This window comes from Aedes albopictus, chromosome 1 (genome assembly GCF_035046485.1).
Source record: "Aedes albopictus strain Foshan chromosome 1, AalbF5, whole genome shotgun sequence".
NCBI lineage: Eukaryota > Metazoa > Arthropoda > Insecta > Diptera > Culicidae > Aedes > Aedes albopictus.
This window is the reverse complement of record NC_085136.1, coordinates 37,586,361-37,600,272: the sequence shown is the minus strand read 5'-3', so window position 1 is coordinate 37,600,272 and position 13,912 is coordinate 37,586,361. Positions and strand designations below refer to the sequence as shown.

The window sequence follows — 13,912 nt, the reverse complement described above, 5'->3', positions numbered from 1 at the left end:
ACGTGTTCCGGAGAGTTCAGTAGTTTCATGTCGTAGAATTAGTCGGGACCGGGAAAAGTCAAAAGTGCCGAAACTCGTTGTTGTTCTCGCGTTTTGTCGTGTGCCACTACCGCTACCATTTATCCGCAAGACGCGGATTGGAAGTTTAGCATCACGGGGATCATCAAGAATAATTTCGGACCGCACAAGCTAAATGGGTGAGAGCTTTCCAATATTCACCATATTCCATTCAGTATCATTATTTACATATTCCTATATTTCTCAATCATATTTAACACAATAACACATATTTGGAGCGTTTGGTACGGTATGTCCACGCATCCCTCCTCCCTTGCAGATTCTAGAATTGCTTCGACGGAAAACAATCGTTTAAACTCCAGACAATTCGAAGAATCATCCTCTCCTCTTCTTGGCGTAACGTCCTCACTGGGACAAAGCCTGCTTCTCAGTGTTCTATGAGCACTTCCACAGTTTTTAACTGAGAGCTTCCTCTGCCAATGACCATTTTGCATGTATATATCGTGTGGCAGGCACGAAGATACTCTATGCCCAAGGAAGTCAAGGAAATTTCCTTTACGAAAAGATCCTGGACCGACCGGGAATCGAACCCGTCACCCTCAGCATTGTCATGCTGAATACCCGTGCGTTTACCGCCTCGGCTATATGGGCCCCGAAGAATCATCTTTGCGGCAAATACAACGCAGTAGGCCTGGCCGCTTTGACGCTTGCATCATATTATTGATATGCTGCAAGCCTCAATATTGACAAGAAAAGTAATTGGGTTTAATCTAACCTACCTGATTACTTTCCAGGATGCTTTCTCGTACTGGCTGCGTTTGTATTAGATTAGATTAGATTAGATTAGATTAGGAAGCCGATAAGCGACCGAATCTGTGTGTTGAGGATGAAGGGCAGGTTCTTCAACTACAGCCTGATCAGCATCTATGCGCCAACGAACGACAAACCCGATGACATGAAGGATGAGTTCTATGAGAGCCTTGATAAGGCCTACGGAGAGTGCCCAAAACAAGATGTCAAAATAGTCATCGGAGATGCAAATGCGCAGATCGGCAGAGAAAGTTTCTTTCGTCCTGTCATTGGAACGGAAAGCCTTCATTCTGTTACCAACGATAATGGTCTGCGCCTTGTGACATTCGCTGCTGCTAGAGGGATGGCAATCAGCAGTACCTACTTCGCACGTAAGAATATCCGAAAACACACCTGGCGACACCCGAGTGGTGATACTTGCTCCCAGATAGACCACGTGCTGGTCGACGGGCGACATTTTTCGAACGTCATAGATGTGAGGTCCTACAGAGGCCCGAACATTGACTCGGATCATTATCTTGCAGCCGCAAAAATTCGGGCGCGATTATCCAGCGTCACGAGTTCAAGAAACAACAGGACGATGCGTTTCAATATCCATCGCTTGTCAGCCGAAGGGGTTGCTGCACAGTACCATCAGAAGCTGGACGAGAGGATAGGAGAGACCAACGGATCTGGAGATGTCAACAGCTTATGGGGAGTTATCCACGAAGCAGTGACAACAACATCGCAAGAGGTGATAGGTACCGCTCAGCGACGCCAACGTAATGGTTGGTTTGACGAGGACTGCCAACGAGTGACGAACGAAAAGAATGCCGCCAGAAGTCGAATGCTAGTGGCCGGTACCCGGCAGAACAGAGAGCGGTACAGAGTTGCAAGAGCAGAAGAGAAACGAATCCATCGCAGAAAAAAACGGCAACATGAAGAGAGTGTTATTGCTGAAGCGCAGGAAAGTATGGACAGGAACGATATGCGGAGGTTTTATGCAACTGTCAATGGTGCGCGGCACAAGACTGCGCCAGTGCCCGCCATGTGCAATGACCGGGAAGGAAATTTGCTGACAGACAAAACAATGGTGGTAGCCAGGTGGAAGGAGCACTTCGAAGATTTGTTGAATGGTAGCAGCGAAGGAGCACCCAGGAACAGGATTAACATAATGGATGATAGTCAAGCAGTGGAACCACCAACACTGGATGAGGTTAAAAAGGCCCTTATGGAGCTGAAAAACAGCAAGGCTGCTGGGAAGGACGAGAGCACGGAAGCGAGCAGCTACATCAATCAATCCACCAGATTATTATAAAGATTTGGGAGGATGAAGAATTGCCCACCAGTTGGTTGGTTGGCCTCATATGCCCAATCTTCAAGAAAGGGCACAGACTGGAGTGTGCCAATTACAGAGGGATTACCCTTTTAAATTCGGCGTATAAGATACTGTCGCATGTCCTGTTCAACAGACTGCGACCTCTTGAGGAATCCTTCGTCGGCGAATACCATGCTGGTTTTCGTGAGGGCCGATCAACGACGGATCAAATGTTTGTCCTGCGGATGATCCTAGATAAATTTCGGGAATATAACTTGCAGACTCACCATCTGTTCATTGATTTTAAAGCAGCGTACGATTCAGTGAAAAGAAATGAGCTTTGGCAGATAATGTCAGAACATGGTTTTCCGGCGAAACTAATTAGACTGATTCGCGCAACGCTGGATGGATCAAAATCAAGTATTCGGATCGCGGACGAAGTGTCTACGTCGTTTGTGACCTTGGATGGATTGAAGCAGGGGGATGCTCTTTCAAATTTATTGTTCAACATTGCACTCGAAGGAGCGATTAGGAGGTCAGGCGTGCAGAGGAATGGCTCTATCATCACACGGTCGCACATGCTCCTCGGTTTTGCGGACGATATTGATCTCATCGGCATCGATCGTAGGGCAGTGGAGGAAGCTTATGCTCCTCTGAAGAGAGAGACAGCGAGGATAGGCATGACGATTAACTCTACCAAGACGAAGTACATGATAGCGGGTAGAGACAGAAGCAGGCCTAGTGGTGTTAGTGCTGAGGTAGTGATTGATGGGGAAGTGTTTGAAGTTGTTGAAGAATTTGTTTATCTTGGAACACTAGTGACATGTGACAATGACGTTCCCGTGAAGTGAAAAGGCGTATTGCAGCTGCGAATAGGGCCTTTTACGGATTGCGTAGCCAGCTTAGGTCCCGTAACTTGCAAACGCAAACAAAATTTGCTCTGTATAAGACGCTGATTCTTCCGGTTGCCCTCTACGGTCACGAAGCGTGGACGTTAAAGGAGGTAGACCGAAAAGCTTTTGGAGTTTTTGAGCGCAAAGTGCTGCGGACAATTCTCGGTGGGAAACAAGAAAACGGAGTGTGGCGCAGACGCATGAATCACGAGTTGTACCAAGTGTACGAAGATGCGAATATTGTGAAACGTATAAAATACGGCAGACTTCAGTGGGCTGGACACGTAGTGCGAATGTCGGAAGAAAGAATAGCGAAAACAATATTCAGCAGAGAACCCGGTAGAGGTAGGCGACTTTGTGGGCGGCCACGAACTCGCTGGCTGCACGCGGTTGTAGAAGATCTACGATCCCTACCCGTTCGGGGAAACTGGAGGAACATCGCCCAAGACCGACGAAGATGGTGCTCTACTATACGCTCGGCGTTGGAGTAAAGTTACTTTGTAGCCAACAAGGTATCAAGGTAGGTAAAGGCCTGTCGAAAAATTGCAGCGTGAAGGAGTTCCTTGGGAATTGCATCAACGATTCCTCCAGTAGTTCTTCAGGAACTCCGCCAGGAGTGCCTGGGAATTCCTTGGGGATTATTCCAGAATTATATGAGAATTTCCTAGGAATCCCCTGAATGAATTCCAGGAATTCATCGGCATTTGGCTTAAAAGAAAAGTGTTCTATCCTATAAGATTGAATAAAACACGCCGCGATATAGGCATACCCCTATATGAACGGAAGTGTGTACTCCACAAAAGCTACCGATCGATAGAACTTGCGATGAAAACAGAACAATACATAGGCAGTCGGGTGCCTGAAACTTTTGCCAGTTTTGGTAAGGTGTTGAACTACCAACCAAGCCGATCTGTTTAAAAGTACAGGTCGTACGGCAGAAGTTTCACGCATTCGATGTATTCGTTCAAACATTGCCTCTAAGCCTAATTTCAGCTTCTATAAATTTTAACGCTTGTTCGCAACCTAGCGAATATTATCATATTTCGCGCTCAGTATTATACGGGCGTATCTACAATGATCGATTTCTCTTCATCGATTTTCTCTTCGGTTAATAACTTGACCGACAAATCATTTGTGGTTGTTTTTGTTGTTTAATATGCTAGTCCTAGTCGTCCTTCACGGAAATACACCGATAGATCATCAGACTATTGGTCGTATTTCCCGGAATAACCCGAAGAGATAATCGATGAAGAGAAATCGATCATTGTAGATACGCCCGTATGATACTAAACGCAAGAATCTATCATTTCATTATCCACTTTGATCTCTACTTCCTTACACTCTGAGTAGAAAAAGACCGATAAAACCATAAAATGATTAAGTTATCTCCATAAGTTACGCGCAAATTTCGCCAGGAGTGCATTAGCACTCTAGTTCCTTGGGGTTTACACTAGGAGTTCCGGGGAATTCCTCCACAATAACTGGAGAAACTCCTAAAGGAATTCTCCAGAAATTACTGAAGAAATCCCCGAAAAGCTCTTAGAGGAACTTCCGTGAAGTTGATGGCGAATTTCCAGGGGAACTTCTGCAGAAATCCCGAAGAACTCCTACAGAAATGTCGAAGAACTCCTGCGAAAATTTCCTGGAGGAATTCCCATGGATTTCTTGGCAGAAATCCCGGTGAACTACTGGAAGAATTTCCGAGGAATTCCTGGATGTATTCAGGCAGAACATCTAGGTGGAATCCTGAAAATATCCTAATGAAATTTCCGAAGAATCCCTGAATGCATTCCCGGGGAACTCCTAGGAGAAATTTCCGAGAAACTCCTGGAGAAATTTCCAAGAAACTTCTAGAGGAATTCCCGATTGATTACACAATTTCGCTATGAACTATTGGAAGAATGGGCGGTGTTGCTTGTAAAATCCTCATGAGAAATCCCTGACGAGAACTTCGGGACGCATTCTGCATTCTGGTCCGAATGGTAGCTTAATCGATTTTGCTCAAATTTTGAACGTAGTTTGTGGGAGTCCAAAACAACCGATTCAGGAGGTAAGACAAAAATATTCATGTTTATGCGGTAAACTGATAAAATGTTTGAAACTAAAATTTTAATTTTTAATGCAAACTTAAATACATTTTGATTTCTTCAATACTATTTAGGATCCCCTAGTTCCACCGTCGAGAACATAAACTAACCTCACAAATTCCAGCTGCTGGGGCGAAGAAGATTTACATGACGTGTAAATCTCATTATTTTTAAATGTGTAGGTTAATGCTGAAAGTCACATGGGTCAGATTGCCGTGAATTAATGAATGAGATTCCAAGTGAGATTCAACACGGACTATATCATAATAGGAAAAATTTGTTTTTTTTGTATTGTTACGATACTTAACAACCTATACCTATTCATTGTAAAAATCTCATTGACAATTCATTGAATGATTTATCACATTAAAACATATTTTTTTGTATTTTTTTTAATGGTGGCTATTGTAAGTTGTTTGGCATACAGTCACTTACAATAATACCAAAGGGTTTTATCGTGAAACGTTTACAAGGTCACCTAGCGGCAAAAATCGAAAACTTATGATTTCTTCAACGTTTGGACACGTTTTCGCATACGAACTTCAAGCACTTAGGCTTAATCGATTTTACTCAAATTTTGATCGTAGCTTCTGGGAGCCTAAAACAACCGAGAGGCTTGGCATTTTTCAAAAATTGTTCTTCATATAAGTGTGGGCCACCTTACTATAGTATAGGGATACAGGTATGTTCCGTTTTTGTCACTATCCGTTATTATCACTATTCGTTTTTGTCACTATCCGATTTCGTCTACATTTCATTCCGTTTTTGTAAACACTAATGTTTTTGTCACATTTGTTCCCTCGAACACGAATTATTTATAGTTTAACGCTAATCTTGATACATTGCATCCATGAGTGAATTTGAAGCAACCACCAATGATGACATAGAGAACGTATACGCTACAATAGTTTTGACCACATTTCAAATTCAGCTGTAGATAATGTTAATGCATGCTTTCTCTCACGCATTATTTTACTTCTTATTTGAACATGAACATGTTCGATAGAAAAATTACTCTAGCTCTACACAGCAAAAATTAATGTAAAACGCATCGATGTAATCGACGCGATGTATTGAAAATTCTATGTAACAACGATTTTCAGATGTAACATCACACCGTTTTGATGCTAAATTACATCGCCCTTCAAATTACATAAACACAAATTCAAAATTTGTCAATACGTTAACCCTCTCTTACCCATGGTAGCACAGGTGATCCACTACTTTGCACTGTTCATTTAACTCTAAAACAAAAACGAGCAGAGAATTTTTGACCAAATCTGGCATAATAGTTCATCAAACATATACAAACATCTGACGAAAAAATGGGAATGATCTAACTTATCCTGTATTTGTATGAACAGTGCAAAGTAGTGGATTACCTGTGCTACCATGGGAAAGAGAGGGTTAAACCTGTGTAATATTCACATCGGGAACGTGTGAATATTACACATAAACAGCTGCAACCAAGTGATTACACCGAAGTTGTGTAGAATTACACAAACGCAATGTCATATCACATTTTTTATGATACAAAATTAAATCTCGCAACACTGCTTACTTCTGCTGACCAACCGAGCAGGACCGAGCAAGCTGCCATGTTGGTTTTAAGGGTCCCCCAAACCAAGGCGATTATCGCCCGCGACAGCGATTTTTCAGGCGACGGTTCATTAAAGCCGAACCTTGCACTTTCAACAGCACAATTGGAAAAGATTAATCATCGAATCGCGCTGAGAATTTTATCGATTGATTATCACCAGTGAGCAAACAACCGTTAAAAATTTCAGCGCAAAACGTTGTTCGGTTGTTCCTATATGTGCTTTTGAAAATGCACTGCAGGGCTTCAATGTTCACTCACCTGAAAAATCGCTGTCGCCGGCGACAGTCGCGTCGGTTTGGGGGAGCCCTTATTCGACCTACGAAAACAAGTCAGAAACAGTGTTTCATTTTTATTTTCTTTCTACAGGTAATTAATTACATTAAAATTGTTTATTTATTTGTTTAATTAATAGTTAAATTTGTCCACAGCTGAAATTATAGCTATCGGGACATCCATCGGGAGCCGTCAACCGCATTTCAGCTGGGAATTGCTCGGTTAGTTTGCTCAACTTGAATCCAAAACTCAGCACGGATGCAGAAACTTGCCACCACCGGAAAAAACGCAGGTAAGAAATTAAAGTTTTTCCGGTACGACCCGTCTAATGCACAACGCCTTGTTTTAGATCCGCAATCATCCTGAAATGATAAATAGGATGGGAACAAAGCCCCTTTCATGGGTGGCCGTCTACATTATCGGGAAACGGGAACGGAATCACAGCGAATAAGCTGTCACCAGCCTTACCACAGTCCAATGCACCCGGGAATGCCCCCAAGGAAAATGACTACACCCTCGCAGTTGCCGTCAAGTAACGATAGTAAAAAGCAGCACAAATTACCAATGAGCAGTGGATGGAATTAGTGGTTTCACCCGATCCCGGATCGAAAATGGGACAAAATATATGCAAGATGCTACGCTTGGAGCAAGCATGCAAATCATCTACAATGGCCTGATCAACATCCCGGTCCCGCGAGAACTTGCGTCGATATATATTCCGTAGTAAAGCATGTCACAACCCGTGTCTTGCACCTAGCAGAAAATGCGTTCGTTTTCATTCTGGAATCGATCACGCATAGATGGTGGCTCCCCGGCAGCTGGATTTGTGCATGTTGTCGGAAACACCACGAGGTAATTTCGATTGTAACTTTAATTAGGCCTTAATCCTCGAGGAATCGCGCTCTGTTGTATTTTGTACAACACGTTAAAAAAAAACGCTTTTTGTACTCAGCACTACCGCGGTGCTGACGACGGTGGTGCCCAACCGCGCGAGTTATGAAAGGTTAATTGAGTGCTATTTTTTTTCTCATAAAACCGTGGGAAATTTGTTTCTGAGATCTCTCTAAGAAAATTATGTTTGAAGATTCCGGTAAGAGAGAATCCTTCAAGATAATTTCTTTCTGAGGTTCCTCATAAAAGAACTAGTGCGGAGTTTCTGTTAGAATTCTTCTTAGATTCCCCATAAAACAAATTCCTTTGGAGGGTTTTCTGAATCGAGTTCCTCTATGAAGAATTCTTATGGACATCTACCCAGGAGGAATTTCTTAGAAGATTTTTCCAAAAAGAGTTGCTTTGGAGGCATCTTCAAAAGCAATTGATCAAAATAGGTTTTCTTCTTTTTCTTAGCCTAACACTTCAATCGGGACAAAGCCCGCTTCTAAGCTTTTATATGAGCACTTCCACAATTATTATCAACTGAGAGCATCCTCTGCCAATGACCACTTTGCATGTGTAAGGTGGGGCGGGGCAAGATGGGTCAGTGCCATTTTCGGGCGCATTACTCATGTTTTGATTATGTTAATAATTTTGTTAGATGACCAGCATGAATATACAAAAGTGTGGGGCATTGATTGAAAAATTATTCACTCTCATTGGAAATTTAAAAAAATGGTTTTTAGCCATTTTTCTTATGCGATACATTCCATATAATCTCCATATAAACGACCGCGGGGCAAGATGGGTCACCTTCAATTTTGAACGTATTTTTAGAGCATTCAAAAGTTATTTATTTTTTGTTACAAGACTATCTCATGAATGACTTCAATCAAGCGGAATGAATGCTCAAAATTATAATATAAAATTATGATATTTTTTTAGTGAAAACATCGCTTTTCTAGTCGCCTTAAGGACAGACTTGTTAGAATCCCAAAATGGCCGCCACAATGGCCGACTTTGGCACCTACTCACGATTTCAAGGGCACAAATCTCTTCGTAAACAAAACCAGCGCACCTGATCTTTTTATTTTAAGCTTATTACAAGTGAGCAAGAACAGAATAATAAAATTCTTTGTTGTGTGAAGCTTGCTTCTTGAGATTTGTGCGTTTGAAGCTTGGATGCACTGTTAAAGCGGGATGTTAAGACGTTTGTCCTTAAGACCACTCAAACCGCAAAGTTTTTTTATATTCCAAATAAAGTTATAAAATGTTCACTAGTAGCTCTTGTTTACTCAGTATAGATATGGAGCATAGGGTAAAAGCTCCCTTAGTGGAGGTAGTACCAATAGTGGTGGTAGTGGCAGTTTAGCACTATTTCGACCAAAAAGCTTGCAAATGATATTTTTAATAGATGCATCATAGGTACCTAATTAATAACATTAATTCAGTTTTGTGTTCAGGATTTGCCGAAAAACCTATTTTAAACAATTATTTTCTTTTTTTTGCTCCTTTGCACCTATAGTGGTGGTAGTGTTCCTATAGTGGTGGGTCCCATAAGAATTCAATGGGATGCGCCACTATAGGAATCAATGTTAAATTCTACCTCCATAATAGGAACCGTGTACCTATAGATAGTAGAGTAAACATAGATCCGTGTTGATGAATCCGTTGTATCCAAACGAACTGTCAAAATCTGTATCCAAACGAGCATGACGTCACGATTTGGACAACATCAATGGAGCGCATGACGTCATATTCAACCGTCACACTCTTAAAAATTACTACTTACACGCTTGAAACATTTTAGTCAGCTGTGTCCGCGGATCTATGTTTACTCTACTATCTATACGTGTACCTATAGTTGGTGCAAGTGATTTATTAGCAAAAACTGAAATAAACAATGGTTTTTACATTTTTTCTATCAAATTTAAGTAAAAAATTACCGATTAACGATTTTAGACTTTTTATTTTGTGGTTTTATCTATTTTATTCAATTATTTTACTACACGGAGCTACTAATAGCACCACTATTGGTACATTTACCCTATATGAATGCGGAACAAATCTTATATTTTGACGTTTTTCGTTTCGTTTTGACGTTTCATCAAGAGTTCATCTGAAATTTCTTCAGGAGTTCCTCGGGAATTCCTCCAGGAGTTCCTTGGGAATTCCCCCAGGAGTTCTTTTAAATTCCACCAGGAGTTCCTCGAAAATTCAACCAGGAGTAATTTCTCCAGCAGTTCCTCAGAAATATCTCCATGAGTTCCTCGGGAATTGCTTCAGAAGTCCTGTGCTATGCATTTTTCCATAAAATCAATTACACCCCATAAATAACAGTATCTACCAAGTCATATTCAATTCAATTAGGAAGCACACTCATCAATGCTGTTTCCAAACATTGCACACAGTGAGAATGGTCAGGAATGCATGTGCGGTCCGAACGTTCTGAACCGACGCGCGGACACATGTTTTGTTGACTTGTATTACGAGTGTAGTGGCCCCGCAGTGCAGGGTACAAGCAGAAGAGTCGAATAACCAAATCAATGGCATCGATGGGTGCATCGCCAAAAGTTATATTGTTGTCAGCATTCTGTCCCAGGCGTCTAGTTAATTCTTTCTCTTTTTAACACATTGAATTATGGATAAGCATATGTTAACCATTACAACTTTGTAAGCTATAAAAACCTAACCACTTCAGAAATACGGACAGTCTTTTTCAAACCAGAGACCCGACTTGTTCGAAGTGATTTCCGACTGTTACCAGTCGTAAATACCACTCACCGAAGAAATGTCCCTAGGGCGATTCTAAGTCTATAAAGATTTAAGAAAACCGCCAAACGAGTCTTATTTGTGCCCGCAGAACCAACTTAAATTATTATATAATATCTACAATATAAATAAAATTTCCCTCTAGAATATACTTTTTTCTGATTTTCCTCCTGAATGGCTGATTAAATTGTATTTGATCCTATTTCGACTTAAATTTTGTGTATCTTAAAAAACCTAGTGGTTTTTAGCTACACAATTTTTTTCGTCGAAAAAAGATGAAATTCAATTTAATCATCCATTCAGGAGAATTGGCAAGCGTTTACATCGTTTCGATAGGTACATTGCAAGGATTACATCGTACCGTGTACGTCGAATAAATTACATCGCAATAATTACATCGGATCTGTTTATTACATCAACAGCCGTCGAGTACATCGGGCTGTGTAATATTAATCAATCGATGTAACGACCTGGTTGCAGCGATTTCGATGTAATATTCAACAACTTTTTTTGCTGTGTACGTACCAACTGGAACTTGGCCTGCCTCTTCAGGTGTTCATCGAGAACTTAAACAGTTCGGGGTTTTGCCCGTCATTGCCTGATTTATTACACTACAATCTTTTTTACAAGACTATTTTTAAGTGCAATAAATTCCATGCGGTTTTTTACACGATTTTCTTGAAATTACGCAATGTGCTGAATTCATCTCTTCTGGGCAGAGGCGAATGAACCAGATGGTTTAAAACCTCTATAATAAATAAAAAAAAATCTCTTCTGGTCGCTATTTCTTTTCGACGGGACTCAAATTTCAACCAGAGATCTCTCTTGTCGTCCTTGATACCCTGTCCAAATTTTCCCGTCCGAAACTGCTATATTTACTAGGTAAACTGCAGATTCTGTTCCGTCTCCCGACTGAAGCGAGAACCACTGCCATCGACCCAACACAGAAACTCTACTACCAATTAGTGCGCGCCACGCGACCGCCACCAAGTTCGGCACAGCGAACGTATGTCGCTTCGTTTTTTCTCACCGACGTCCAACCAACAGCAGCCACAACGGTTGCATCAGACAGTTTTCTACCGACCTACCGATCGGACGCGCAGCAGCCGCAGCAGGGAAAAAATTATCATTTACAAAGTGATGTAAAAGAAGAGAGAATAAATGTAGTTTTGTAAGCGTAGCCGTTCCGTGTTCTGGTTTTCTCCACCCTAGAAAAGTTGGCCCTTGCCAAATCCCCTTCCGCGAGAGTGATCCTCCCGTCGCGAAGTGTTCCGCCGTGTTTGCCCCCGCAAAATTGACCATACAGTCCGCTGATTTTCGACCCACACCGCTGGGCTCGAACAGATTCCTATACAATTTTATCCGGGATTTCATCTTTCGATTGCTCTCAAAATGCAATCTTGGTTTTCTTCAGTAATTTCTATTAGCGATTCTACCTTGTGTTCCTCCAGATTATTTAATGGATTTCTTCTGAGATATCGTTAGGAAATAATTCAGAAGTTTCTCTAGGTGAATTAGGAGTTAAGTCTTCCAGAAATAAGTTTCTCTAGGAAAAAGGAGTCTAGGAACTTGAAAAACGATCTGGGGATTTCTCCAGCAACTACTGAAGGGTTCCCAGAAGAATCGAAGGATTCCCAAAATATCCTAAAGAAATCTCATCAATTCTGAACTTATACAGGATTCCTAGAAGGAATTTCTCAAGGTTTCCCACTAGGAAATTCTGGAGGATTCTCAGGAATAACTCCCCGGAGATTTCTACACAGAACATCAGGAGGACTCCCTGAAGAAATTTCTGGAGGGTTTGAGGAAAGAATTCCTGAAAGATTACTACCGTATGCGTGATAATGTTTGCACCATCGTTAAATAAAATTCCAGTTTTACTTGTGAAGACAATGTATTGGTTTTATTTGCAGGCATTTAAGCTATAACTCATATCATAGTAGGCTGTGAATAAAAAGTGTTGATTTTCTTAGTTTAACACTTGCATAATGACTAAGTGGCAACCCAGCTCGTGATTTGTCCACGCGCAAACGTCGAAAAGTATCCGTGGTAGTGTCAAAGTCAAGATTAACAATTTTAGATTTTTTTTTTTATTTTGACATAGCCTAATGGTGTAGATATTGACACACAAACAAAAGTTATAAAAACTATTTATTCTGGAATTTGGTACGGATCGATAGTTTTTCGGAAATCGAAAAAAACGGAGGTTGCGTTCGGGCAAATTCAAGACTTTCTTATATGGCGCTACTCGTAGCTCCTGGATGCCATTGGTAATAATGTAAGTTTTTTTTCTATGGTCGAAGGATCATAAAGGCCACCGTAATTTTCCTTTTCTATATGCCATGCCGTTAAGTCGCTGATTTCGCTGCCATTTTTCTCATTGAGCGCATATAATTCACCCAAATCTTATTTTTGGTGGCAGCGATAGCTTTCTCAATCCATGTTAACCTTGGACGACCAGTGGACACCTTCGGGAATAGTTGCCCTTGCTTTTTTTCGGTCTAAGACTGTTTTACGGTTCTCCTGAATACTCCGGAAATGTATTTTTTAACATTTGCGCGTGGACAAGTCCCGACTACCGCTGCTACCCCTTCATGGTGCAAATTTTAAACTTAGGAAATCGGATTTCTTTACCCGCCACCTACTGTGATATGAGTTAGAGCTTACGTGCATGCAATAAAAACCAAGACATTGTGTGTACAGGTAATATGGATACCTTATTTGTACGATGGTGCAAACATTATCACGCATACGGTAGACTAAACTACTGGGATATTCCCAGGAAACGCAGTAAGAAGTCGGAGAAATATTATTATATTATCTTTTTTAACGAGATTGTCAGCCCAAGGCTGGTTCTTCTAGTAATCATGGGGAAATAACAAAGATGAAAGATAGAATCCTCTTGGAAGTATTCATAATAAAAGTTCCAGTAGGTGTAGGTGTTTGTACTGCGCATAAATACCAAAACAAAGTCCTGTAGGAATCCATATAAGAAATTTTTGGATGGAGGGAATTCCAGGGAAAAATATCACAAGAAACTCTTTAAAGAATCCAAGTAAGAACTTCTGATGAAATTCTAGAAAAAATGTAGAAGGAATCCCAGAAATAAATTTCAAGAGTAAAATCTTGGTGAATCTCCAAAGCAACTCGAGTTGGATTAATTTCAACAGGATGTCTAGGTTAAATCCCAAAATGATTTTCTTAGCCCACCTTGTGCATTAGGGCCATTCTAGACCCAAACTGTACACTACGTCAGCGAGCTGTTCCCATCATAATGCATAAGGAAGGT

At 41.1% G+C, this 13,912-nt stretch overlaps 1 long non-coding RNA gene across 1 annotated transcript; it reads left to right on the top strand.

The window, feature by feature from the left end:
- Positions 1-7,012: 7,012 nt before the first annotated feature.
- Positions 7,013-9,070, top strand: LOC109402768 (uncharacterized). Its single transcript, XR_009995997.1, has 3 exons — positions 7,013-7,071; positions 7,134-7,270; positions 7,328-9,070. It is a non-coding gene; the product is annotated as an uncharacterized LOC109402768 (long non-coding RNA).
- The last annotated feature ends 4,842 nt before the right edge of the window (positions 9,071-13,912 follow it).